The 27,434-nt window shown below is 38.2% G+C and overlaps 1 protein-coding gene across 6 annotated transcripts in view; it reads right to left on the reverse strand.

Annotated features, from left to right (window-relative positions):
• The window catches only part of CHRM3 (cholinergic receptor muscarinic 3), a 270,852-nt gene that overhangs the window by 117,043 nt on the left and 126,375 nt on the right, over nt 1–27,434 (reverse strand). Inside the window, exon 3 of one of the 6 annotated variants that reach the window (XM_060753877.2) lies at nt 20,120–20,213. The exons of the other annotated variants lie outside the window; for them this stretch is intronic. The gene's annotated coding sequence lies outside the window, so the exon portion shown is untranslated. The remainder of the gene's footprint in view (nt 1–20,119; nt 20,214–27,434) is intronic. 6 annotated transcript variants of the gene reach the window in all.

The following is a 27,434-nucleotide window of genomic DNA, read 5'->3' on the forward strand; positions in this document are numbered from 1 at the left end:
GCTTTACATCTAAAAAGTATTTAAAACACAGAAACTTTTCTATTTCTTAATGTGCACAGGGTATTTATTTATTCAGTTAATATGACACCTTTTCCAGGAGGAAGACCAACAAATAATGTTTGTAACAAAAATGTTACAACAATTGAAGCAATCATTTTAAAACAATATAAAATCATGCAAGTGGCATACAAAACTTTAAAAAAACAAAGCACCCCAAAGCATTATAAGATATCTTCCTGTGAGCAATTACCACTACATATAGTTCAGTCTAACCTTGCATTCCAGTCTTACTTAATTAACATCAAATTTAGTATTTTATAACCAACTTGTAAGCTATAGCTAGTTTTAGAAACTAGACTTACAGTTTTTGAGAACTAATGCTTCCACACAGTAGGAACAACTGAAAAATTCAAAGCTGATGGCCCATATTTTCTTCTTTATAGACACCAGAGATACCAGGGATACATAATGGTGTTTGTACTTATGTATTAAATGCATATCAATGTACATCTCATGCATGCCAATTACTTTGGTAAATTCTGTATTTATAATGGAAGGAAGCACATCTTACGAACAAAATGAACGAGCACACAGTTGCAAATCATATATATGCCTAAACATACACAAACAATATGACTTTTGTTTTGACACATAATTATTTTTGTGTTCTTTTATTATGTTCTTCAAAAACTGAGGCTGAAATCTCTTTTACTACAACAAAAGACTGTGATATTGTTACATTCTATGATACTGTATTTCCCTCCCCATATACTATGATTTTATTTTCCAGAGGATGAGAGGCAAAAAAGTAAGCTATGTTATGTCCTCTGGAAGCTCTTACAAACACATTGTACACATGGTCATAGGAAGAGCCTTGTGTACACTGCGTTCTACTGCTGCTAACAGTCTCAAGGTAAACCTTTGTATCTAAATATACAGTATGGATTTTATTTCTACCCATCTCCAGCTTTTAAATTTCTTCCAGGTTGAACATTCTTCAAATCCTGGTAGATAAAACAAGATTGCTTAGTATCTGATTTCAAAGATTTAGACTGTGATCAGCCAAGATTTTAGTAGAAGACAGTCACCAATTACACCTTAAGTCTTCACAAATGGTCTGTGAAACTGACTTAGAAGAAATGAAAAACATTTTAAAAGTTATTAGAATGAAAAAAGTCTAAAGATCAGCAAGGCTTTCACAATGTTTTGTACTGCAGTAAATATTGATGTCTGAGGTGGAGTATCCATTGGCCTGGAGAGCCCAGTTGAGGTGGTTCAGTTCATCTTATGGGCTCTCAACTGGGCTCTCCAGGCCAATGGATACTCCACCTCAGACATCAGAAGAGCTGAAAGACCAAGAACAAGCCACGAGAGTAAAGATGAAGATCCACCCAGAGGAAAAGTGTTCCTGCCATACATCAAGGGAACCACTGACCGCATAGGGAAGCTGATGAGGAAACACAACATACAAACAATCTACAAACCCACCAAAAAAATCCAACAAATGCTACGTTCAGCAAAGGACAAGAGGGATCCTCTCACCTCTGCAGGAGTCTACCGTGTACCATGCAGCTGTGGACAAGTCTACATAGGGACCACCAAACGCAGCGCCCAGACACGCATCAAGGAACATGAAAGGCACTGCAGACTACTTCAACCAGAGAAGTCAGCCATAGCAGAGCACCTGATGAACCAGCCTGGACACAGCATATTATTTGAGAACACAGAAATGCTGGACCACACCAACCATCACCATGTCAGGCTACACAGAGAAGCCATTGAAATCCACAAGCATGTGGACAATTTCAACAGAAAGGAAGAGACCATGAAAATGAACAAAATCTGGCTACCAGTATTAAAAAAACTCTAAAATTACAACAGCAAAACAACAAAGAGGAAACAACCAGGCACAGATTAACACCTCCCAGCAAGAGAGTTTCCCAGGCTCAGGCAAGCCTTCAAATGCTAATGAAGGTGATCAGCTGAAACATTCACACCTAACTGCAGCAGGGAAGAGCTCCTTGCCCCACACCAGCCATTCCACAGATATATAAACCCTTTGTCCTAATTCCAACAGACCTCACTACCTCTGAAGATGCTTGCCATAGATGCAGGCGAAACGTCAGGAGAAATGCCTCTAGAACATGGCTCTATAGCCCGAAAAAACCCACAAGAACCTAGTGATTCCGGCCATGAAAGTCTTCGACAATACATTGTTCTTCAATTGTTCCTCCTTATTCTGGACAGAAATAACAAATGGGATACCATAAGGTATTTTTACTGGCTCCAGAGAGCAAATGTAAGATAATTTATTATTGTTTAAAACATTTAAATTTTAAAAAAGGGGACTCAGAGTGGAGCACAACATATATACGGCATGTATACGGCAAACATTCAATGACGGAACATAAAATAAACTATAAATAAACATAAACACTAAAATCAGTCATCTCCATATTTAAAATCAATTATTTAACCCATCTCAAATCAGCAGAATAAAATGCCTATTGTTGCCTTATTGCACTGTCCCAAAAGTTTGACCCCACAGCCAAGTTTTTACCTTCTTTCAGGAGGAAGGGGGCTGATCTAATCTCACCAGGAAGGGAGTTCTATAGCTGAGGGGCAATCACTGAGAAGGCCCTCTCTCTTGCCCCTGCCAATCGCACCGGTGACGGTGGTGGGAACGAGAGCATGACCTCCCTGGATGATCTTAGTCTCTGCAGTTGAACTACACGGTCATAGAAACTCACTGGGTGACCTTGGAGAAGTCTTGGCCTCAGAGATGAACAAAGCCCAAACTCCCTTGAACGAATATTGCAAAGAAAACCCCACAATAAGGTTGCCTTACGGTCACATCTCAAATGCCCACACTGCAACAATGAAGTGTACATTTTTTAAAAAAAATGCCTTGGATAAAGGAATAAAGGGCATGCTCATTAAATTTGCACATGACATCAAACTAGTATCCTACAGTAGAAATCAGAATTAGGATTTAGGATGATTTAACACACTGGAGATGTTAGCAAAAACTAAGGAATTCAAACAAGGATAAAAAGGTTATAAGAACTTTTCTTATAGGTAGAAAAATCAGGTGCAGAGCTACAGGATGTCCGTGATACTTAACTTGGCAGAACCATGCTAAACACAGTTGATAACGTAATGCAGTGTAATGTCAGGATCAAGGGATATAATTGTACCACTCTATTCTCCTCTGGACTATGACAGCCAGCTCTGGGTACCATGATTTAACATTAAAAAGGATACTAACAAACTGAAATATGTCAAAAGGAGGATGGTATATGATATGGAAACCAAGTCCTATGAGGAATAGTTGAGTGATCTGAGAGTCTTTAGCCTAAAGAAGAGAAGACTGAAAGTTGACATGATAGCTGTATTCAAATATCTGAAGGGCTGTCACACTGAAGTTGAAAATATATTGATTTCTGCCGCTTCAGGGAGTGGGACTGAACCAATTATTTTAAACTAAAAGGAATAATATTGTAGTAAGAGCTTTTGACAGTAGAAACAGACCACTTTAGAAGGTGATGGATGCTCTTGGGAAATTATTAAAGTTTAGATGGTCATCTGTCAAAAATACTTTTCCCCTACAGGTGACAAGGGAGATTAGATGAGGGCCATTCACCTCTTCTCTATTCCTTGCTTATGGTTGTTAGGAGGAGCAGTCAGAGGCTCCTTCCCTCAAGTAAGTAGTTCTTATTCCCTTACTTCTTCAAGCAGCTCTTGAGCTTTCTGGAACTTTGATCATCTTCTCTCTTCAAATGCAGTGGGAACCTAAGGAGATGGCTCTGAGCAGAAAGTATTTTGTGTGTGTGTGTGTGTGAGGAGTGACTTGAGAAACTGCATGTCATTTCTGGTGTGAGAGAATTTGCCATCTGCAAGGATGTTGCCCAGTGGATGCCTGGGTGTTTTATCATCCCATGAGAGGCTTCTCTCATGTTCCCACATGAGAAGCTGGAGCTGACAGAAGGGAGCTTACTGACAGATGGGAATCTGCTCCCCAGATTCAAGCCACCAACCTTTTGGTCAGCAGTCCTGCCAGCACAAGGGTTTAACCCATTGCACCGCCAGGGGCTCCTAGCAGAAAGTAATCAGCAAGGAAAGTACTTAGCAAGGGACTAAGGAAAATGCTCATACTGCAATACACATGTAGCAAATATTTGCTGTGATAATTAGGGACAGATAGTCACCGAAGGAAAATGTGGAGGTGATAGATCCATACTGTTAAGGATTCATCCAGGCAGAAGGAACTGACACTCACATCTGTAAAGCTAAGAAGCCAAATCTTTGACTATGAGATTCTTTATTTTTTATTTTTTAAATATATTTTTTATTTTAGGATATACATGTATGTGACTATGAGATTCTTGAAATTAGAAAGAAATTGCTTGCATTTCACATTTCTGAAATAAGAAAACCCCATGCTATTATTTTTTCTACCCTTAGTTTAAGCCTAAAAGGGAGAAATTGAAGTGAACTAGTCATGAATGGTTTGCGTTCTTCAACAAATGCTCTTTTCCCATTCTTCAGCCCCTGGAAAGTGTATAATCAGTGGATGAGGAATATTTTAAAGCAATAACTACAGAAGCTTGGAATAAAAGGGGAGATTTAAGATGCAATAATCAGGTCTCTTGTGCTAGACTTTGTTGAGAAATACAAATCTTACATATTGAGAACAGTGATTCTTGTTTTCATCACTGTGAGGTAAACTGAGCTTCCAGTGGCTTAACGTTGTGGGTTGTCATAAAGTCAGGCATTACATTTCTCAAATTGATGTTGTGTCCGCTCTCTACATGTCTTTTACTGCATCCTTTCCTTATATAATAGTTTCATCTAATGTTTTTCAATAGCATTATCAATTTGGTGTTGGTGTTTTCATTTCTACTGATGACAGGTAATATCTCTCAACATCTGTTTGGGCATCTTGACTTGGAAAAGATGCAGTAGCACTCTTAAAGTCCCATTGCTATACATGCTGTTAAAATTAGATTTTTCTCTGAAATCTAAACTTTTTTCTTTAATGTAAGATATGGTACAATTACTTCTTAGTCAAAATTAGCCCAGGACAGATGGTGAGCCTGGTAGGATGCTTGTATAACCCCTACTAGATTGGTTACTATTTTCTTGTTTAGTTATCCTCAAGGTTAATATTATGGAAAAAGTCCAGATATTTACTAGCTTTAGATTATAAAATCAAATTATCCCCCAAATCATTATCTCTATATAAACCAGTTTATTGTTGATAGACACTCTTGCAACACTATTGGACAGTGAAATAGATGTATCTACCTAATCAGAGGCAACATACAAGAAAGCTATTAGGATATATGTAACCTGTAAACTTCACCTGATCTAGAGATGTAAATTCATACTTGTTTTCATTCTTACACATGGAAATCAAAAAGTTAAGTATTTCTCATTTTGCTAATGGCTTAATATTGTGGGTGTTGGTGGGCTTCCTCTCACAAAAGTTTCTTTTTAATATACAGATTGTGTGTGAGAGTGTGAGGGCCCTATGTTTAAATTGAGAGCAGCTTTTAGGGCTAAAATTGTGGATTTTGATATGATTGAGATATAGCTGTGGGTCATTCTTGCTGAGAGAAGAAAGTGCCATCACTGTCCACTTTTGTTAGGCATCCAAAAAAACCAAAAGTGGTGCTGTGGCAGAAAGAGTAAAAGGATGTTTTTTTTTTAGGTTTGTGTGTGTGTGTGTGTATGTATGTGTGTGTGTGTGAGTTAAGGTCTGCATTCGCACTTGCAAAGTAAGATCAGTGTGCAAATAGTTCTATGCAACATGTACTTGCTGTTGCCTTGTTGCATGGTTTCTTAAAATGCAGAAGCACTGAATGGATTGCTGATTTTTTTTTTATCAAGAAGACAGCCCTGTGCTTGCTAAATAGAAGTTCACATTGCCCTGGAACAGCCTCCACAGGCTACATGATGAGAGGTTTTGGAAGGAGTATAAGGCAAACCTTGGAATTTCACTCTCACTTCAAAATCATGTCCCTTCCAGATAGTGGCCGGCTGGGGAGCAACCCAAATATTTGAATGTCCCTCAGGGCTCAGCTGATTCACCCGAGGGCAGGGTGCAGGGATTGTCTCAAGGGAGAAACTGGTCTTCAGCTTAATCAAGTTCCTCCCACCACTCTTTTTGGCTCTAAATAAATAGGTTAAATAAAGCTTCCCTGGAATAAAGGTTAAGGTTTCCCCTTGACATGAAGTCTAGTCATGTCCAACTCTGGGGGTGGTGCTCATCTCCATTTCTAAGCCAAAGAGCTGGCGTTATCCGTAGATGCCTCCTTGGTCATGCGGCCGGCATGACTGCATGGAGCACTGTTACCTTCCTGCCAGAGTGGTAATAATAATAATAAACTTTGTTTATACCCCACCACCATCTCCGCAAGGGGACTCGGGGCGGCTAACATGAGACCAAGCCCAACAATTACAATAAAGCAAAGTAAAATACACAACAAATAATAACATCAGATAAAATGCAAACAATAACAAAATAATACAATAGGGTAAACACAGGATATACAGTTAAAACGTTGAACACAGTGGGCTGGGCCAAATGCAAGCAATAAAATTATAAAAACCCTGGGTGAGACAGGTAAAGAGAGTAGTGTATCTGGTCGGAGATTCAGATGTGACAGACGATGGGGTTTAATTTTTACTAGGGGATGAGATAAGTGCATCGAAAGGATATATTTCTACTGAGACAGTCATGGTATGGAGATGTGTTGTTCATTCTTCAAAAGCACACCGGAACAGCCAGGTTTTCAGGCTTTTCCTAAAGGCTGTCAGAGTGGGTGCTTGCCTAATCTCCCTAGGTAGCGAGTTCCAGAGCTGAGAGGCCACCACCGGGAAGGCCCTCTCCTTCATCCCCACAAACCGTGCTTGCAACAGAGGTGGGAGCGAGAGGAGGGCCTCCCTGGAAGATCGAAGAGATCATTCAGGTTTGTAGAAGGAAATGTAATCACGAATTTAGGCGGGTCACAAACCCTATTGATTTACTCACATTTGCATGTTTTTGAAATGCCTGGTTGGCAGAAGCTGGAGCTAATAGCAGGAGCTCACCCTGCTCCCTGGATTCAAACCACTGTCTTTCAGTCAGCAAGTTCAGCAGCTCAATGGTTTAACCTGCTGTGCCACTGGGGCTCCAAAAGTTTCCTTTACATACCCAGTCCTTGAATCCATTATTTTCCCCCCATGGTATGGTTCTATGTAAATTTGTATCCAATTAAGAAATTCCAGGTCTATGAGTTGCTTTTACTTTCAAGCATATCAATGATTTTCATGTGGAGGAGTGCTGAGTGAAATGAAGTCTGCAGACAAAACTGTGAAATTTTCATGTCATGGCTTGAATAGTTTATTTCCTTCTGTTGGTGTCAATTCGTTTAACAAATTTCCTTTGCAGACTATATTAAAATGCTGTTGCTGAAAAGGGTCAAAACACAGGTCGCCAACATTGAGCATATTCATAGAAACAATTTCTCAACTATTAACAAGAACTGTCTCAAAAGCCACAGTTTTGTTCTTTGATAGGACTTCTAGGATAAAACTAATTATTATTTCAAGAAACATATTTACAATTGATCAAATTCTTTTTTTATAGGGTATTAAAATATCTCTGTTGCTGGAATGCAAATTATTGAAGACTATTGGCTTGGAAAAAGAGAAATACAGCATCAGAACTACAAGATGAAACATTAAAAAAAAACTAGAGAGAGACCCATATGATTTCTAGTAAAGTCTTTGAAAGATGACTGTGAAGTTTTGGCCTAGTTTTTTTCCTCTTCTGTTCATTTCCTTGTTTTGCTCTCTTTGGCATGGACTGTTCCATTTTGCTGAGTTTTAGGGGTGGAGCTTAAAATCCCCCTAGAGGCCTAGCTCTGAAGGTTTAGCACTGCTGGCTCAGAGCTTGGTGGAAAGATTTTCCCTCCATTCTTTCTGTGGCAAAGCTTTAGAGAAGTTAGGACAGAAAGTGTCTGGATTGGCCTGGCAATCTAAAACAGGCATCCTAAAGCACGTACATGCCTTAAAGATTAGAGTTGTACTTACCAATATAGCTTAGAGTTCATATCATTATAGCTTATATTTACCACTCAAAGAATATAGCTTGTGCTTATCATCATAGAGAGTACTTACCTCATTGACTATAGCCTTGTACTTTACATCAGAGATCATAACCTTGTACATACCTTAAAGATTATAGCTGTACTTACCGCCTAGACCAGGGGTCCTCAAACTACGGCCCGCGGGCCACTTATCTGGCCCACGGAGGAGGAGGCCCCCCCCCCCCCCCCACACACAGTGCCCTTCCCTTGGCTAGCTCACGCTATCCATCAGACCAGATGGGCAGCGTGAGCCAGCCAAGGGCAGCCTCTCTGCGTGGCCTACTCGCACGTAAAGCACATTGCGAGGTGTTTTACGTGCGAGTAGGCCGCACCAGGCTGCTCCTCCCTTGGCTGGCTCACGCTACCCATCGGCCCGATGGGCAGCGTAAGCCAGCCAAGGACAGCTGCTCCGCGCCACCTACTCACGTGTAAAGCACCTCGCGAGGTGATTTACGCGCGAGTAGGCTACACGGGGCTGCTCCTCCCTTGGCAGGCTCACGCTGCCCATCGGGCCTGATGGGCAGCGTAAGCCAGCCAAGGACAGCTGCTCCGGCGCTCCATGCAGTCATGCCAGCCACATGACCGTGGTGGTGTGTACGGACAACGTCGGCTCTTTGACTTAGAAATGCAGATGAGCACCACACCCCAGAGTCAGACACGACTGGACTTCATGTCAGAGGAAAACCTTTAACTAGGAAAATTGTGGAAGATCCAGGGTGGGAGAAAGAACTCTTGACTGTTGGAGGTAGGTATGAATGTTTCAATTGGCCACCTTGATTACCATTTCATAGCCTGACAGTTTTTAGGGAGAATCCTTTGTTGAGAGGTGATTAGCTGGCCCTGATTGTTTCTTGTCTGGAGTTCCCCTGTGTTTGAGTGTTGTTCTTTATTTACAGTTATAATTTTAGGGTTTTTTATACTGGTAGCCAGATTTTGTTCAGACTAGAGATAGGAAGATTTCCCATTCTCTGCTCCTGGAATTACTGCCTAAAGAGGGCTAGAAAGAACCCTCTCTAAGTGCCCTTCCACAAAACAAAATAAGATATGTGCAATGTGCATAGGATTTTTTTAATTGATTTTTTTCTAAAAAAAACTATAGTCCGGCCCTCCAACGGTCTGAGGGACAGTGAACTGGCCCCTGGTTTAAAAAGTTTGAGGACCCCTGTCCTAGACCATACCTCATAAGTTCTGTTTATTTCTGGTGTAACCAAATTCAATCAAACTGCGTCTTTGTAATACTTTGTTTTGATTCACCTTTCAAGAGCTCTAACTGAAATTCACTTTGCCTTTGTTTTCAGTAAACTTATTTGGTTAAGTTTATTCCTGCCTCAAGGGTTCTTATTTTAAAGAAATGAAGTACATAAAGGGTATACCGATAGCAATGGAAAATAGTCAGACATATAGTTATCCTTCAATCACCGGCGTGCCATCACAATGACTTTTCCTTCTTTTAGAACAAATAGGAATATAATTGTAATTTAACTGTGAAACTGAAAACCAGGATTCATCCAACACTTCCAAAGGAAGAAAATTAACTGATATGTGTTCCTCTAGAAGAGTTTTCTGATCTTTTGTACTTTGCAAACTGCAAGGAGAAAATACCAGTAGATCTCCCCATTACATGTCGGGAAAGAGGAGAACCTAAGTTCCACTGTGCTCAATGAAATCTACTGTCAGGGAAATGCATGCAGATTTACAGCCTTAGATTATCAGCCATGGTGAGTTTCTCTGACTCAGCAATACATTAACAGTGAAAACCTGTTCAGATTTCCAGAGACGTTTTTTCAGCTGGGTTCTAAATTATTGCATTGTCACCTTCACTTTTTTCCTCCTTCCTTGATGATATGATTTGTGATTAAAAGTGTATATATATATATATAGGAAAGCAAAACTTAATTGCATCATAAATAACTCTTAAAATATAATTATTTCCCATCTTTGGCCATCTTTCCCACAACAGATTGAATATTCTTTGTTGAATATTCTTTGTCTAGAATTCTGAAATCCGAACTACTTCAAAATCCAAAACTGTCCACATGGGTGGCTGTGATAATGGCATCTCTGTTTTTTGATGGTTCAATGGACACAAATTTTGTTTCATTAACAAAGAAATTAAAATACTGTGTATAAAATACTTCACGCTATGTGTATTACATTTCATTTTTAGAATTGGGATATGTAATTATTGTATATGCAAATATTCAAAAATCTGAAATAAGGAATAGTTGTGGTCTCAGATATTTTGGATAAGGATACTCAACATGTTCATGATCTTACAAAGTGATGAACTATCTATGAGTAGTAAGCCTAACTGATTTTATATGACTGTATTCATCTCATTAATATCTTGTCTCTGCCACAAGCCTCTGATGCATATCAACAGTATTCAAAAAAGAAGAAAGAATGATCTCCGATGGTATCAGAAACAGAACTAGGAGAGCTAAAAACTCCACACAGGCATTTATGCAATTGTAGCCAGTGTGTGTGTGTGGACTACAATCAATAAAAAATGTTTCAAAATTCTTTACAAAATTGGAGGGGGGGGTGTTCTTTTAATTTCTAAAGTATCTCTAAAGCAGGGGTCCTCAAACTTTTTAAACAGGAGGCCAGGTCACAGTCCCTCAAACTGTTGGCGGGCCGGATTATAGTTAAAAAAAACAAACATGAATGAATTCCTATGCACACTGCACATATCTTATTTATAGTGCAAAAACATTTAAGAACAATACAATAATTAAAATTAAGAACAATTTTAACAAATATAAATTTGTTAGTATTTCAATGGAAAGTGTGGGCCTGCTTTTGGCTAATGAGATAGGATTGTTGTTGTTATTGTGTGCTTTCAAGTAGTTTCATGCTTAGGTTGACCCTGAGTGAGGGCCGGGTAAATGACCTTGGAGGGCCGCATCCGGCCCCCGGGCCTTAGTTTGAGGACCCCTGCTCTAAAGTGTTGTTAATAAAACTTTCACTACTATAATGAAAGTAAAGAAATTTTGTTACTATTGTGTTAAAGTAATTGTGCACATAGAGGGCTTCCGGGGCTCCTTTCTCCCTCAGTTTTAGAGCTATTGGGGTGAAACTTGCTACAATGGTAGAGCACACTTAACACTGTAAATCCCCCAGTCCCAAGTTTCAGAAAGTTTCACTCATTTGTTGATTTTTGGGGATTTTTTAAAGTTTTTTTTACCAAAAACCTTTTAAAAAAAACAAACCTCAAGAGCTATGTCTTTGAATTTCTCTACAGTTACACAACATAACCAGAGCATCATTCCCCCTATGTTTCAGAAAGATTAGCAGTGTTGCACCTCAGAATAGATTCAACTTGCTGAAATCACCAGAACTGCACACATAATAATAATAATAATTATACAATAATAACTGCACACAGGCTGAAGTCTTTGTAGTTTATTAAAAAGTAAAAGATGAAAGTTTAAAAAGCAAGTAATGTTCCAAAGATCAATAAAACATAGCACTATAAAGCGGGATTCCAAGAGGCACCAACAAAACAAAGTCCCATGAGAACATGACAAAATCCCAAGACCATGGACACAAGAACTGCAAGATAATCCAGGCAAACTAGCACAAGCTGCTTGGTTGAGCAAGAAGTTGTTCTGACAAAGGTTTGTTTTCAAACACACTGCTTAATACCCTTTGCAATACATGAAAGCATTTCTTTGACCTCTGACCTCCTTCTTGTTGGCTATTCTCACATTCCTTCGAACTCTGAATTCCAAACGGTCAGCCCGATCTAAGATTGCTGTTTCAAGGTCAGGCTGCTCATTAGTGTCAGCCTGATTGCTGACACCGAGTGTCATCAGGCTGTGCATTACATTCAATGGTGCATTAGAATCGTGTGCTGAAATGTGCCTGTTCCCCTCCCTCAGGCTCAGGATATTGGATTTGCCAGCCTCTGCCTGATGGAGCAATTGCAGCTTCCCAGCTGGTGTCATTGAGGCTCTGAAAGAGGACAGCTGGAAAGCTATGCCCCTCAGCTGAGCCAGACTGGGCTTGGCTTGGCGGGGGGGGGGGGGGAGGAGCCACTACTTCTTTCCTCACAGCTAAGAAGCATAGGAGAAGGAACCCCCTCCCTTCCCAAGTCCATATTCCATAGTCTCCAACTGAGAGACTAAATAAAATGGTACACCCCCCCCCCCCATTCCCAAGTCCATTTTCTTTAGACTCCCATTGAGAGGCTCGGGAAAAGGGACTCCCCCCCCCCCTTTCCCATGTCTGTTTTCCTTAGCCTCCCATTAAGAGGCTAAAGAAAAGGGACCCTCCTTTCACCTCCCCCTTCCCAAGTACTTCCTTCAAAGGATATCTCTGGAAGCAGTAACTTTTGGTGCTCAAGAAGGGAAGATGACTTTGTTAGTGTATTTGAATCCTCCTAACTTCCTATTCTGATATCTATTATTATTATTATTATTATTATTATTATTATTATTACTCCTGCTATATTGCCATAATATTAAAAAATTCCCTATAGTCATAGTGTTGTTCTTATACTGGGGGACACAATCCATCCGATTGTCTGGACCTAGGACTTTCTAGGTCAGTGGTTCTCAACCTGTGGGTCCCCAGGTGTTTTGGCCTACAACTCCCAGAAATCCCAGTCAGTTTACCAGCTATTAGGATTTCTGGGAGTTGAAGGCCAAAACATCTGAGGATCCACAGGTTGAGAACCACTGTTATAGGTCATAGTGAACACTCAGAATTGTGCCTGTAAACATCTAACAAAGGTGAACACATCTTGTTTACTGTGAAAAGTATGTTTACAAATAGGATTTGCTACTTTCTGTGGGCACTGAGGTAGCACTGTTCAACACGAGTGTCATCTTTGCCATAAGTATCATTCCAAATAACATAAGCCTCATCTCTAACATGAAGCCTCACTTCTCTTTCCCCCCTCTGCCTTTTCAAGGCACCTTGAGGGAAGTGTTAGTTGATGTTATTTCCAAATGGCTGAAAGATTTGGTGATCTAACAACTTTTTATTTTCAAAGAAGAAATTCTAAGTGCACAGCAACACCTTTTTGGAACAAATTACAAAAAGGACATTTTTTGTGATGCACATTACATTCACCAGCAAGTCTTTTTTTTGCTTAGAGTCTTGAAAATTGAGGTGCACATTAGATTTGATGGTGCACTAGATTCAAGTAAATATGGGCATATATATGAGTATAATATGAGTTGTTTGGGGATAATTTTCTTTGCAAAGAAGATTTCTGGATTGCTGCAAAAGAATTAGATTTTACACAGAAAATCGTATAGGAAAAGTGAGCTATACAGTCAGTGTGAAAATATTTCTATAACAATGACATGATTTGCATGTTTGCTAGCAAAGTAGGTCTTCACTTATTTCATTCCTTCATGCAAGAGTGCACTCTTGCAGATTACAAAAGTTTTCCTTTTTCTCTACTAGGTTACTAAAGGGTTTATTTTCCATGCTTTATATACTTTAGCTACTTTACAGAGTTACAGTTTTGATGCAACTGCTTTCTCTTAGGTTTTGGAAAGTGCTACTTTACGTAAGTCATACTAAGACTCTATCTACACCAGTGGTTCTCAACCTGGGATCATCAGATGTTTTTGGCCTCCAACTCTCAGAAATCCTAAAATCTGAAAACAATAACAAAATCAAAAAGCCAGCATGGTGAAGTTCTTTGAGTGTTGGGTTTGGGCAAAGTGCAGATGGAGTTTTGGACTCTGGAAACCAGGATTCAAATTCTCACTTGATCACAAAAAGGCCTTATTTGACCTTGGGAAAGTCACCAAGGAAGGAAAGGTCAAGGCCCCTCAGAAAAAAAAAATCTTCCTCTTCCCACCAAAAAATATCCACATGATAGGGTTCTCATAAATCAGAACAACCTAAAGGAACACAAGGGAAATGCAATTGGTAGGATTTATTTCCAGATTTATCTATTTAGGAAAACTTACTCTAAAGGTACAAGTAAGCAGTTACTGTGCTAGAGTTACACTCCATTTTAATGCTCTATTCTCTGTGCTATAATCAACTAACCAAAATTGAAGATGACATTCAGCTGCATTTTTCTGAATTAAACATGAAGTTCTTTAATAAATCAGGAACAGCATCATATTTTAGACTACTTGTATTTACTACTTCTGAGTAAAACGCATTGATAACACTGCATATGGAATTAACAAGTGAAATATATGAGGACATTTTCCCCACTTTTACATTTTAAGCGTGATGAGCTGTGCCAGAGGAGTTTTTAAAACTGATTATTCTGAAGACAAAGGAGAGAAGAATAAATTTCATGGAAACCAATATAAAAGCCCATTGTAACTGGCTGAGAATTCTTTGTTTTTACCTGTGTTGGGTAGCAGAAAAGCTCCTGTGCCCTCAAACAAGGTGACTATTTATACCAACCAAATCTCATTTACAGAGAATTTGTGGTAGAAAAGAAGCAATGTTATGCCCACAATGTTCCTGATGTGTCTTTTTATATATCTGCTTCTCCATAAGGATAATTCTCTGGCAGCTCAAGATAAAATCTATTATCTATCTATACTTTTGATATCTGTTGAGGAGGATCTTGAGATGGAGAATAGGAAGATAAAAATTATGGAATGGATTCATGTCTTGCCCATAGCCCTCTTTTCAGTCACTCTTACAGCACAATGATAAGGCAGGAGAGGGCAACTGCAAGTTAGGGGGCCTGTTTCTGCTCCTTGGACCATCTAGTAGCCACAATGATTGCCAGTGATTCAAAACAAAAAACAAAAGCCCAAGCTGTCCAAAATATGATTTCTAGTTTTCAAAAACAGCATTTAAAAATGGAAAAATGTAATCCATTCGAAAATTAAATTGCCATTTATCCTCTTTTAAGAGTCGGGGTGGTGGTGGTGGTTCAAATCTAGTTACTTCAAGGGCCACAAAAACGTTTCTTGTAAAATATAAGCGTCATCCCAGTCCCATTTTGCGCACTAATTATATAGACCTTTCCTTGAATCTAGGAAAATTATGATGAGGTGGGATGAGGTCCTTACTCTCAACAAACAAGTTATGATATCACAAACTGTTTGGACACGCTGTTCAAAAATGTCAATCACTGTGAGATTATTTAATAATTTGGGAAATTTTAGCTAGAAAAAACCATAATGGTTTTGCACAAATCTAATGTTTTTGCAACTTGATCAACCAAAAGTGTAAAAATCATATATTGTCTCATATTTCCATATTTATGTTCTTGTGTGATATAATGGACTTTATCCACCAGCCTGTTATCTTATCACATTATTTAAGCAAACAGATACATACTATTCATTTTTTGGAACTATTTTTTTCACACCTGGTGGAAACTGCTGAAACTGCTGTAAGACTGAAAGTAATTTGGTAATATACCTAAATCATATAAGACTGTCAGCTATACTTCCCAAGCTCTAGTTTCAATATAGCCAGCATTCACTTGGCCAATTTAAAACTACTGATGTGAAAACAGTTTACCTTATTTGCTGACAAATGTGTTTCATATGAGGTCTTGCACTGGATGCATTTTTCTAGTCACTACCATTTCAAAATGCATTTTGCATTATGTTTTAAAATATTTTGTCCCCATTCTTATATTCAGTAAAATCTAAGGGCACATTTTAAAAAGAGGACTGTTTTCATTCAGTTGCTCAGATCACTTGGATTTTTAATAGATGTGATTATGTATCTCATAGGATGAGTGTATGTTAGAGGCATATACAGTATGTTCCTTACTAAGTATAAGTGGCTCCCAGCATGACTAATCAAAAGACACCAAAAAGCTATTCCATCTTTCTATCCACAATTGTTTTTAAGGGAAGAGAAAAACAGCAGTAATAAGGAAACATGGATGGGGAGAAGGGTAGAAAACAATATCAGCTAGATGAAGAATGCAAACCCTCACTTGTTTGTTTTTGCAGGAAAGAATGGGAACTTACTGGGATGGGGCTTAGTTTAGGGTCGGAAGGAGGTCAGAGGCTGCGTAATATTTCCTAGGAATATATCAGTTTCTCCCAGCTCAGCAGCTGCACATTTAGATAGGATTTGTGGAAGTGGTAGAAAGGTTAACTTGTCAAAATAGGTCATATTCAGGATGGGTGGAGCAGGGAAAAATAGAGGCTTCATCTTGTTCCAGCCTAATCTTAGATAGCATGAGAGCATCTTCACATCTGCTCTCCCTAATTTTAGATTCTTATTATCTGAATTGTAAGCACAGTTCTGTTTGCTATAAAATTCAGAAAAGCTGATTTGTCAAATCGTTGAGGTGTTTTTGGCATTGTACTGGAGCTAACTGGGAGATGGGAGATATGGTTTTGTCACTTCGAGATGTAAGGCATGGGTCTTCTTAGGGATTCTTGGGATATAATCAACCAGGGTTTCTCCCAGGGTTTTTTGAGGGGAGGGGGAAGGGCTCAGCTCTGGATCACTTCCTGGTAGCACTAGAACCATTGCATTCCAGTTCTCCTATTCTCCTACAGATATATCTACCCAAATGTAACATCAGATCTGTTATTCCAGGGCTATCCAGCAAGCAAACTGGGTGAAGTGTGTAAGCAAATGACTAGATCCAATCCTATGTTGATATTCTTTATCTGCAATATATAAACTTGGTGCCAATTTAATTTTGCAATTGGTTGTGGATACCCTATTGTGCCTGATACACTTGGCCAAATCAACCCAGCACACTAACTGCTGGATTTTAAAGTTTTTATTTTGCCTTGATTGCAAAATAATTTCTATTTCTCTTTTTTTTAAATAATCTTTATTGGGTTTTCCAAATATTAAAAAACAACAGATATACAATCACAACATACTAACATTCATCGACACTGGATGGGGGTGGGGTAGGCTAGGGAGGGGGTAGAGAGGGGGGGATGAGGACTATTTATCTTGATAACATTCTTGCATTTAAAGAATGGTTTTGTATAAAATATGTGCAAGTTGTGTTATGCCAGCTGCCGTTGGATGTATTTATTAGGGCTGGGCGGTTTCGTTTCGTTAATTCGTAATTCGTTAATAATTCGTTAATTTTTTCAATTACAAAACGATAACGAACCATTCTGGAGCAATTATTTAAAAAAACGAATTTCCAAAACGTTTTGTAAATGCTTCGTATTTCGATATTGTATTCGTTTCGTTATTGTTTTGAGGTCGTTTCGTTATTATTTCCGCATGTCTGGGCCAGTTTTATGGTTTAATTAGTGAAAAAAAATTATAATATCACACCAACAGTCAACAACAGAGGGAGAGGGAAGCTTCAGAAGGTTTTGGAGGTTTTTTAGCATATTTCGCGGTCGCGTCCGCCATTAACGAATCGATTCGTTATTGTTTCGGAAATCGATTCATTAATTTTTTATCATTTACGAAATTTCGTAAATATCGAACTTTTTAAAAGGAAAATTTTGTAATTATTTTAAATATCGAAACAAAAAAAACCCCAAATACAAATCGATTTTAGAAACAAATTTTTCCGTTGTTACCCAGGCCTAGTATTTATATATATATTTAGAAAACATAGAATTCATGGTTGGTGGGTTTTATTATTAATCAGGAAAGTCATTTTGTGCTTGTTGTTTTGTGCGTAGTTTGTTTTAGAATGAGAGAAGCAATGTATGAAAATACTAATTTCAGCTTACGATAACTATACAAAAAGAGTAAGAGTTTTCTAACTTTTTAATTGGAAAGCTCCATTTGAGCTTTTTTCTGTTTCGAAGTCCAAAAATTTCATGATGATCCTAATATTCTTCTGGACTACCTGATCTCTAGACAGAGAATAGGGATGAAATGCATTGGTTCTAGTGCTACTTGATTTCGGTAGGTGCTGAGAAATCACAAAGTTACTTCTCCAGTGCTCAAAGATTTGAGAATTTACAAGCTGCCAATAGATGCAAGGGTATCCTGAAGTTTGCTAATTACTATTAAACATTTAGAAAAAAGAGAACACTACTGGGGGTGAGAGAAGGAATTCCCCAACAGTCCTACTGGGGCTCAATGGAATATTGACTGATTGAGTAAGGAATAAGCCCTATCAATCAGATGAAAGAGAAAATAAATCGAGTTGTTGGAAAAGGAGAGACATAGGATTAGGCATGCGTGATGATAAAAAAAACTTTCAAAAGTCTACAAAATTAGGGGCTGCTGATGTTTCATTTCTAAAGTGTTTCTAAAGTTAGTAAAAAAAACTTCATTATTATAACAAGACTATCGAAATTCCATTATTTTTTTTGTTATAGTAATTGTGCATAACTATAATTGGGGAAATTTCAGGGGCTTCTTCCTCCCAAGGTTTTACTGGGGTGAAATTTGCTACAGTGGTAGAACACATTTACCACTGTTAGCCCATCAAATTTCAGAATGTTACACTCATCCACTGATTTTTGGAAGCATTTTCAAAGTTTTTATAAGCAACTTAAAAAAAAAAGCTACAAGAGCTATCTCCTTGAATGTTCTATACAATGACATAATATAACAGGGGATCGTTCCCCTCAAAGTTCTGAAATATTCATACACCCACTGATTATAGGGTTTTTAAAAAAGTTTTTGATAAAAACATTTTTTTAAAAAATCCACAACAGCTATTTCATTGAATGTCTCTCATATTAGCCAACAGAAACCAATATCAACCAATTCTACATTTTCATAGAATTCTAGAGTTGGAGAGGACCCACAAGGGCCATCTACTCAACCCCTTTCATCCAGGCAAAAGGGCAACATCAAAACTCTCCTGACAGATGGCCTTCCAGCCGCGAAACTAATTAATATGCTTCCTCTAGTGAGCTAGAAGGGACCCACAGGGGGCATCTATTTAGGGACTTTTTCCCCAGTCCAGCACAGAGATTTACTTACTAGAAATATCAGTCAGTCCTACTCTTTGCAGATTCACTAGAACTCTGGCTGGCAGCTGCAATGGAGGGACAAATCTCTCCCCTATCCTGACTGGGACTTCCTGATGCAAGCAGAATTCTGGGAAATGTAGTTTAGGGCAGGGCCTTTAAAATTCTCTGGTGTAGGTCTCCTGGCCTTCTCAAACTACATTTCCCAGAGTTCTGTGCTTTCTTTCGCAGCGAACTCTGCTCCCTGCTTTCCGTCTCCTAATGGCAAGAGGCCATTAATCTAAAGAGAAAAGGCAGTCTTTTTTGGTTTTGCTTTGCTTCCTTGTGCTGAAAATAAAAGTGACTTGAGAGGCTTCCAAGATTTACAAAATGCAAACCAAATGTATTACGTAAGTTTTGAATTTCAAGTTTTTGGCATGGGCCACACCTACTTGTCAGATATCACCTTGTAAGAAAAAAATTAATGAATTTTATCCAACTTACGAGGACTAATGAAAATATTGCAAACCCCTAATAACTATAGAGTGGAGAAAGAAACCATCTCCTTGATGGTTTTTTCTCTCCACAGGACAGCACATTTCCTGGGTTTTGGTATGAAATAATTTTGAATTGTCCTTAGGTACAAAAAAAATGGTTTTCTATTGACATCAATTGTGAAATCAGATAATTTCATGTAGTTGCAATTAAGAACAAGTATGTCCATTGTCCACACTACCACAAAATAGAACAAAACAAAAACTTCACAGCAGGCATGTAGCCAGGGGAGGAGGGGGGCTTGAGGGGCTTCACCCCCCCCCCCCAAATTCTCATGGTGGTCCATGAGGAGGCCTTACTGGTACATGATTTAAACTGTTATGTTTATTCATATCATGAATCACCATGCTCATGATCACCATGCTCAATATATCCCATATGCATGGGGTATGCGGTAACGATACAAAAGGTTTGCTTGGGTAGACCCTCTTTCACTCAGACTCAGCCCGCCCCCTCGAATCAAACTCAACTCCCCTGAATCAAAATCCTGGCTACGGGCCTGCTTCACAGTGAATAGAATACAATAGCACAGTTCCACTGGAGGAGAAGGAGAAGAGAAACAAAAGGATAGAGTACAGGGGCTAGAGCTTCAAACAAATTCCACTTCTTTAGTGCATATATACAACTTACATGGTCCAGATAGCAAAGGAAGCTACATCAGGTAGTACAGATCCTATGTTCCCTGCCCTTTGGAAATGGAACTGCCTCTGTATTAGCCTGGAGGCTGAAATAAACAGCAAAACAAAACAAAATCACCAACTTAGGAAACAAAAATAAATAAATAATCAGCATAGGAAACTGATGCTTATATTTTGAATGCTGACTGGAAACCAGAACAGAGAAAGTCTGCAGTGCCTTTCATGTTCCTTGATTCGTGTTTGGACACTGCGTTTGGTGGTCCCTATGTAGACTTGTCCACAGCTGCAAGGTATACGGTAGACTCCTGCAGAGGTGAGAGGATCCCTCTTGTCCTTTGCTGAACGTAGCATTTGTTGGATTTTCTTGGTGCTATGTTGAACAAATGCTACGTTCAGCAAAGGACAAGAGGGATCCTCTCACCTCTGCAGGAGTCTACTGTATACCATGCAGCTGTGGACAAGTCTACATAGGGACCACCAAACGCAGTGTCCAAACACGAATCAAGGAACATGAAAGGCACTGCAGACTACTTCAACCAGAGAAGTCAGCCATAGCAGAGCACCTGATGAACCAGCCTGGACACAGCATATTATTTGAGAACACAGAAATGCTGGACCACACCAACAACCACCATGTCAGACTACACAGAGAAGCCATTGAAATCCACAATAATGTGGACAATTTCAACAGAAAGGAAGAGACCATGAAAATGAACAAAATCTGGCTACCAGTATTAAAAAACTCTAAAATTACAACAGCAAAACAGCAGAGAGGAAACAACCAGGCACATCTTAACACCTCTCAACAAAAGATTTTCCCAGGCTCAGGCAGGCCTTCAAATGTTAATGAAGGGGGTCAGTTGAAACATTCACACCTAGCTCTAGCAGAGAAGAGCTCTTTGCCACACCCCAGCCATTCCACAGATATATAAACCCATTGTCCTATTTCCAACAGACCTCACTACCATTTTAATGAGTTGCATTTCATTGCTAGGTAAATGTATTTAACAGAGATCGCACTGTTCAGTGCATTTAAAGTAGGTTTCAAAAAAGCAGAAGGAAAATAGAAGTAAGTACGAGTTTCAAATTAAGAAAAATCTTGGTTTCTTTAATGAACTTGTTCCATTTAAACCTTGCTTATTTTTATTGATTTATTACATTTACATCCCACTTTTCTGTAGGGTGACTGACAATACCAAAACTCAAATTAAGACATGGGTACAATAAAAAGATAACAACAAATTAAAAAGCAAAATTAAAATATAAATGAAATGAAATTGTATCCAATGAAGCAAAATCTTAAAGTTTATATGAATAGTTACACCTATCTTTTTCCTGCCAGTAATTCCAGTCTGAGTAATTCAATGAAATGTAACTAATGCCATCACAAGAAAGTTCAGAACTGGGTGCAGGTGGTGCATTAGTTATAGCTGTGCAAAAGTACTGCTTCCGGCTATATTAATTGAATAATTAATACAGTTTGACACTACTTTAATTGCCATGACTCAATGCTAAGGAATCCTGGGATTGTAAGTTTACTGAGGTATTAGGACACCCTGGCAGAGAAGGTTAAAGATTTGGTAAAACGATAGTTTTCATTACTCCGTGGTATTGAGTCAGGGCAGTTAAAGTCATTTCAAACTATTAATTCTACAGTGTAGATGCAACTATAGCTGGAGGGACAGTATTATACAGTATCTTCAGAGAATTGCAGAAAGAAAACACATCCAACCCTGTTTAATAGAAAATGTGAAAGATAATGGAAACCCAACCTGAATAATTTTTCATTCCTCTACCTAAACTTTATTTTCACACCTAAGCTTTCTCCATAATACATATAGCTCATCATTTCAAATCCCACCTTGAACCAAGCATACGCTCTTAGATTAACCTACTTCACAGAGACGCCATAGGTCCAGAAAGGATTACAGGTAAGAGAAGGCAAAGGGCCTTCCAAAGGAAGAGAGTGGTTGGAGTGATTCTCTATCAGTAATAACAAGAAGACTTTGTTTATACAATTACCCTCAGGAGCACTCACATAATAAGAGAACTGGGTGACCATTGAGCTGTGCAAAAAGTTGCAAGGGATTCGTGAACCCTGTTTTGTTAAATCCATACTTACAACCTGATTTATGACCCCCAGAGCACGCACCCCCCTCCAAACACAAACAAATCACCCCAAGTGTAGGGCAGGGCCTGCTCACATAAGGCCAGGTGGCAGATGGAGAAGAGCCACCTCAAGTCAATCAGGGCCTCTTCCACCAGGTATACCTTAGCTTTTCGGGGGGGGGGGGGTTTAATGATGAAAGGGAAGAAAATCAATTCCTTGTCATTTCATATTAGAGACAACCCTGGCCTCTTACAATCTTTTTTAAACACTTTAGAATCAAAATGAGGGTTGTACAAATTTTGTGAACACAAACAAAGTGGGTTTTTGGCTTTGTGTTTATCTCTAGGTGACAATAATGAATACGATGCTTTGCATCTGGATGCTGTAAATTTCTCTAGGGGACCAGGATTTCTGAGTCCAACAAGGCACACAAAGATACTGCATCATATTCATTGACCTTGCACCATGCAAAAAAGTAGCATTAACTCCAAAGAAATAGAAATCTGATAGAATTTAAATCATTGACATACATGTAGGTCAGAATCCATCTTATATTTTAAATGCATCTTGTAATGAAATTGTTATGCTCATATTTGAATAAACTCAAAATAACAGCTGAAAGGTGGGTACATGAGCGGACTACATAAACCAGCAAAAAGCAGTAAAAAGGTTGCTATTCCAGTTTGAGTAACTTGATGTCAGTAAATTTCATATTTGTAAGTTCTGCGGTGTTGCCTTGATAAAGGAGACTTCACAGATGTAAATAAAGCCAAAGGTTTTATTTTTTAAGCCTTGGGAATTAACCCTCTGTACAATTGAACAAGGATAAGAAATGCACTCAGAGAGCTTGGATACTTTAGGAGAGTAATCTTTACAATTTGTGGCCTTCTGCTTTCACGTTCATTACATAAAACAGCTATGAAAATGGCTCACAGTTAATACTTAATTAAAAACAGCTGTATTGCTACCTATCACCAAGTATTATTCCATTACTATTGTTGTCATTGTTACAGAATCTTTATTTATAAATGTGTACATATGTGTGTGCGCGCGCCTATGTATATTTGGGGTATATTTGTACTCCATTCTTCAGCCACAGAAGCTCCCAGAGCAGCTTACAAATTGTTCATTTAATATTTCTCTATCATCAGGCTTACAGTCTAAATAAGGCATGACATGACGCACAAGGAAAAAGGAATGACAGTGTGGGAGAGGATTAAATCCAGGAAAAACTGCTAGTTCTTCTCTCTCTCTAAGGGCAGGACAGTGGCAGTTGCAATGGAGGGAAGGCCTTTCATCTGGTTCAGAGTCTAAACACGATGGAGCTCCTTTTCTCCCACCAAGGCATTCTTTCATCTGCATGGCATAACAGGCACTCTATGACAACATAAAACTGTACTAAATTGTTATCATTATCTAGGCTTTCAGTACTGTCATAATGAAAGCTACTGCTTTTACATTGCTGAAAAACAAATCGCATGTATAATTCAAAACATTTACAATCACAATGTGATACAAACAATATTTTGCTATAAATAAGCCAATTCCTTATGACTGATACTGTTCAGAAATACGTATCATTATAACATTCTTAAATGTATCTCTGTTTATCTCCATTTAGATGCTGTGTATTTATTTATCATTAGTGTAATGTGATACCTAACAGCCAGCCTAAAAGCTGTGAGTAGGCTGTTTAATAATGACAAATTCCATGAAACATGCTAAAAGCAACCCATTAAATTCCTAATTACTGAGAAGTGTAGCAAAAGAGAGGGGTTGAGGAGGACAATGCTATATCTTAAGCTCATTTCTGATCCTGAATGCCTGGACAGAAACAGATTGGTTATATCACACAAGTGTTGTAATCTTGACACAAGCTGGGTTTATTGGTAGGTTTTCACAGGGGTGGGGTTTAACTGCCAATGTGTTGCACATGACATTGTGTTATAGGAACCTTCACCACCTTCGGTGTTGGTTTACCATCTTCATGTGATAGTCCTAAAATAGGATAACACAACTATTCCTTTGAAAACTGATCACATTTTGAAAAAAAATCAACTGATTCTTTTATTTCTAAACTTTATACCTTTTAGTAATCTCTATATATCTAAGCAATCTCAATTTATAAATGTATCTTAACAATAGACTGTTTTGTATTTTCAGATTCTGAAAATGTTTTATCTAAAGACAAAGAAAAGGAAGGAAGGAAGGAAAGAAGGTATTACAAATCAGAGGCAATTCTCTAGAAAGTAAGTAGAAAGCTCCTGGTATAGTAATGTATATATAAAGCTTAAACAATCCGCTGGATGAACCCAGGCAACTGTAGTGCTGTCCTTTTACCCAAACATTAAGACTATATATCTGGGTTAACACCAGGGAATGTCTGGGGTATGTTTAATATTATTCTGTTTAAATATTCTCTCTGTTGCAGAAGAAAAGAAAAGAGGAAAGCAATCTGAATTTCTTACATCCGTCACTTACAAGACCTCTAATATACTTCTGGGAAAATGTTTTGTTTTGTTTTTAAATGAAAACTGTTTTAAAATCACTTTTTCAACAATGAAAATAACATCTGATTGCAAAATCAGAGAGGACTATAGTGATCAAGAGAAATGCCCACTGAGCTCTGTCAGTGTAATATAAGAGACCTTGAAAAGAAGGAACAAGACAATCACAAGGTCAAAAGCAACCAAAGAAAAGAAATGATGAATCTTTTACAAAGTTATTCTGCTTTTTAATTATAATAAATACAACTGTTAGTTTATCAAAAGACAGCTGAAATGTATGATGTTTTCATTTTTAGTTATTTTTTTCTTTATAACCTTTTCCCTCTTTTTTCCATTTTAAACATCCCAATGAATTGCACCTGTGGCACATCTGTCTAGGCTGAACTCCATACTCCATATTATTATTATTATTACTACTACTACTACTACTACTACTACTACTATTAACCCCAGTCACCCACTGAGCTGGCTGGCTCCCATCACTTGATGACGGCACAGCTCCATGGATGAAGAAGGGCAGAGCCAGCACATGCCACTGCCAAGGCAACATGGGAGGGCTCCTGTGTTGTCACTGCAATGCATGGGAGGATGCCACGAGCACCACGTGTAGATAAAGTCTTAGTATTGCATTAAATTTCCTTACAGATATTCCATGCACATCTGAACATCTGCATTTATCTTTGTTCCCCTTGAAAAGACATTACAACTACTATATTACTTATGAATCACTTTCCTGCATTTAATGATTTATCTCCTTCTAACTGTGGTGTCAGGACTGCATCCTATTGATGTCTGCTGATATGGTGAAACTGTAACCTTATGGCAATGTTAATTGTAATTCTGCAAACAGCTAATGGAGTTGGTTTTTGTTTTCTCTAGGGAAATGACTGACAAGAGATACTGTAATTAATGCTAATTCTTTCTGCTGCAAATCCAGGTAAATTTGTTTCAAAAGTAAAGCGACCTTAAAGTATATCGAAATGCATTCCTTTCCACCCACTAAGAATTCCATGAGTAAAGCAATCTTCTATTTAAAGGAACATATGACTACATACAAAAGCTGCCTCTGTCTAACATTTTGTTCACACTAACCAACTAAGTGCTTATAGAAATCTATTGACAAGCAAGTCTTAAATACAATCATAGACTCACAAAATTGAAAGAAACCAGAAGACCCATCCAGTCCAATGAAGGAACACACAATCAAAGCACTCCTGACAGCTGTCTCCCACTCATGTTCAACAGCCTTTGGAACATTTTAGTAGGTTAATAAATATTATTTTTTCATAGTTTTGATTTCACAATTCAGAGACGGGTATACCTACCTTTGATTCATCAAGAATGGATATATTATTTTCAACCCTGGTAGCAACAACAACACACATATGTTATTCTTACAGAATAATGTTTCTGTTAACTGCTTTTACAACAATATGAATGTGCAATTTGTAAGAGACATTTCCAAAACTGTTTTGGGGTCAAGTCTGTAGATTTAAAAATATTTTCAATGTATTTTCTGTGTTATACAGTTAAAAGCATCATCTACAGAATGTGCTGGCTAAGGAAAGACCAAAAGAGATCTGCACGGGGAAATTACAAGCTATTGTTTTTCCATAAATGTGGTATTATTGTGACTTGGGTTGCAAAACTCATAAAACATTAGCACAATTGTAATATAACAGAAATCACAGCAGTGCAGTATTAGCATAGAAAGCTAGATTATTACCAATTTTAGTCTCCTTGTTTTCAGCATGGCTTTTAAAAATATCTATTGGTGAGTCAGTTTTCCTCCAAAGTCCCTTATACAACTTAATAAATATTTAAAACAAGTATTACTTTTATTTTCCTTAAACTTAGAGAAGATTAGCAAACTGCAAGTCTATGCCTTTGTGTGTCTGGAAGAGAGAAAATGAGACAGAATAATAGATACAATTGACTGATTATAAGAAGCGAGATCTATTTCAACATCATATTGAGAGACCATTGAAACTAATTAATGTATACCAACAATATGGATTACAAAGCTATTAGAATGTTTTTTAAAAAAAACATTACAGAGATTTAAAAATCTGATTAATCACTATAGATGAAATGCCAAAGTTCATTGAAAGCTACAGGAAAGAGGATTTCTCCATTCCAAAGTCTTCAGTGTTGTTCAGTGATGCTTTGATATCAGACCGCTCTACTGTTCTCTCCCAGTAATTATGGAGGTTTCTATCCTTGTCCCTCTTCCCTAGATTGGTTTCTCCAATTCAGAGAGTGGTGGGAAAGTGGATGGAGGTGGACAGAAAAGGAGAAAATATGGATCAGCTGGTTTCAAAAATACTCTAAATCCTAACCAAGTAATGTTAGATCAACCACATCTGCCTATCCCCCAGAAAATATTGCAAACAAGTCCCATAGAGGGATAAAGAAGCATGAAATTAGTTCTACTGCTACTTCTGATCTACTGCCAAGATTCTAGCAGGACTAGTGTTAGTAAAAACTCATAAATCAGAGCACTCCATCTACTCACTTTCTCACTCTGAGGATTGCTTTCTTAATCACACTGAATTTCTGTATTTCCTATAGTTCTTCAAACATTTTCAAATTGCCTGTCAGGTCTGGTTGGAAAAAATCCAAAACTAACTACTCATGGTTAGAAAAAAGTATACAATGCAAAATGCATGCACAACTGATCAATATGATGA

The sequence above is a fragment of the Anolis sagrei genome, chromosome 1 (genome assembly GCF_037176765.1).
Source record: "Anolis sagrei isolate rAnoSag1 chromosome 1, rAnoSag1.mat, whole genome shotgun sequence".
In the NCBI taxonomy this organism is placed as follows: Eukaryota; Metazoa; Chordata; class Lepidosauria; order Squamata; family Dactyloidae; genus Anolis; species Anolis sagrei.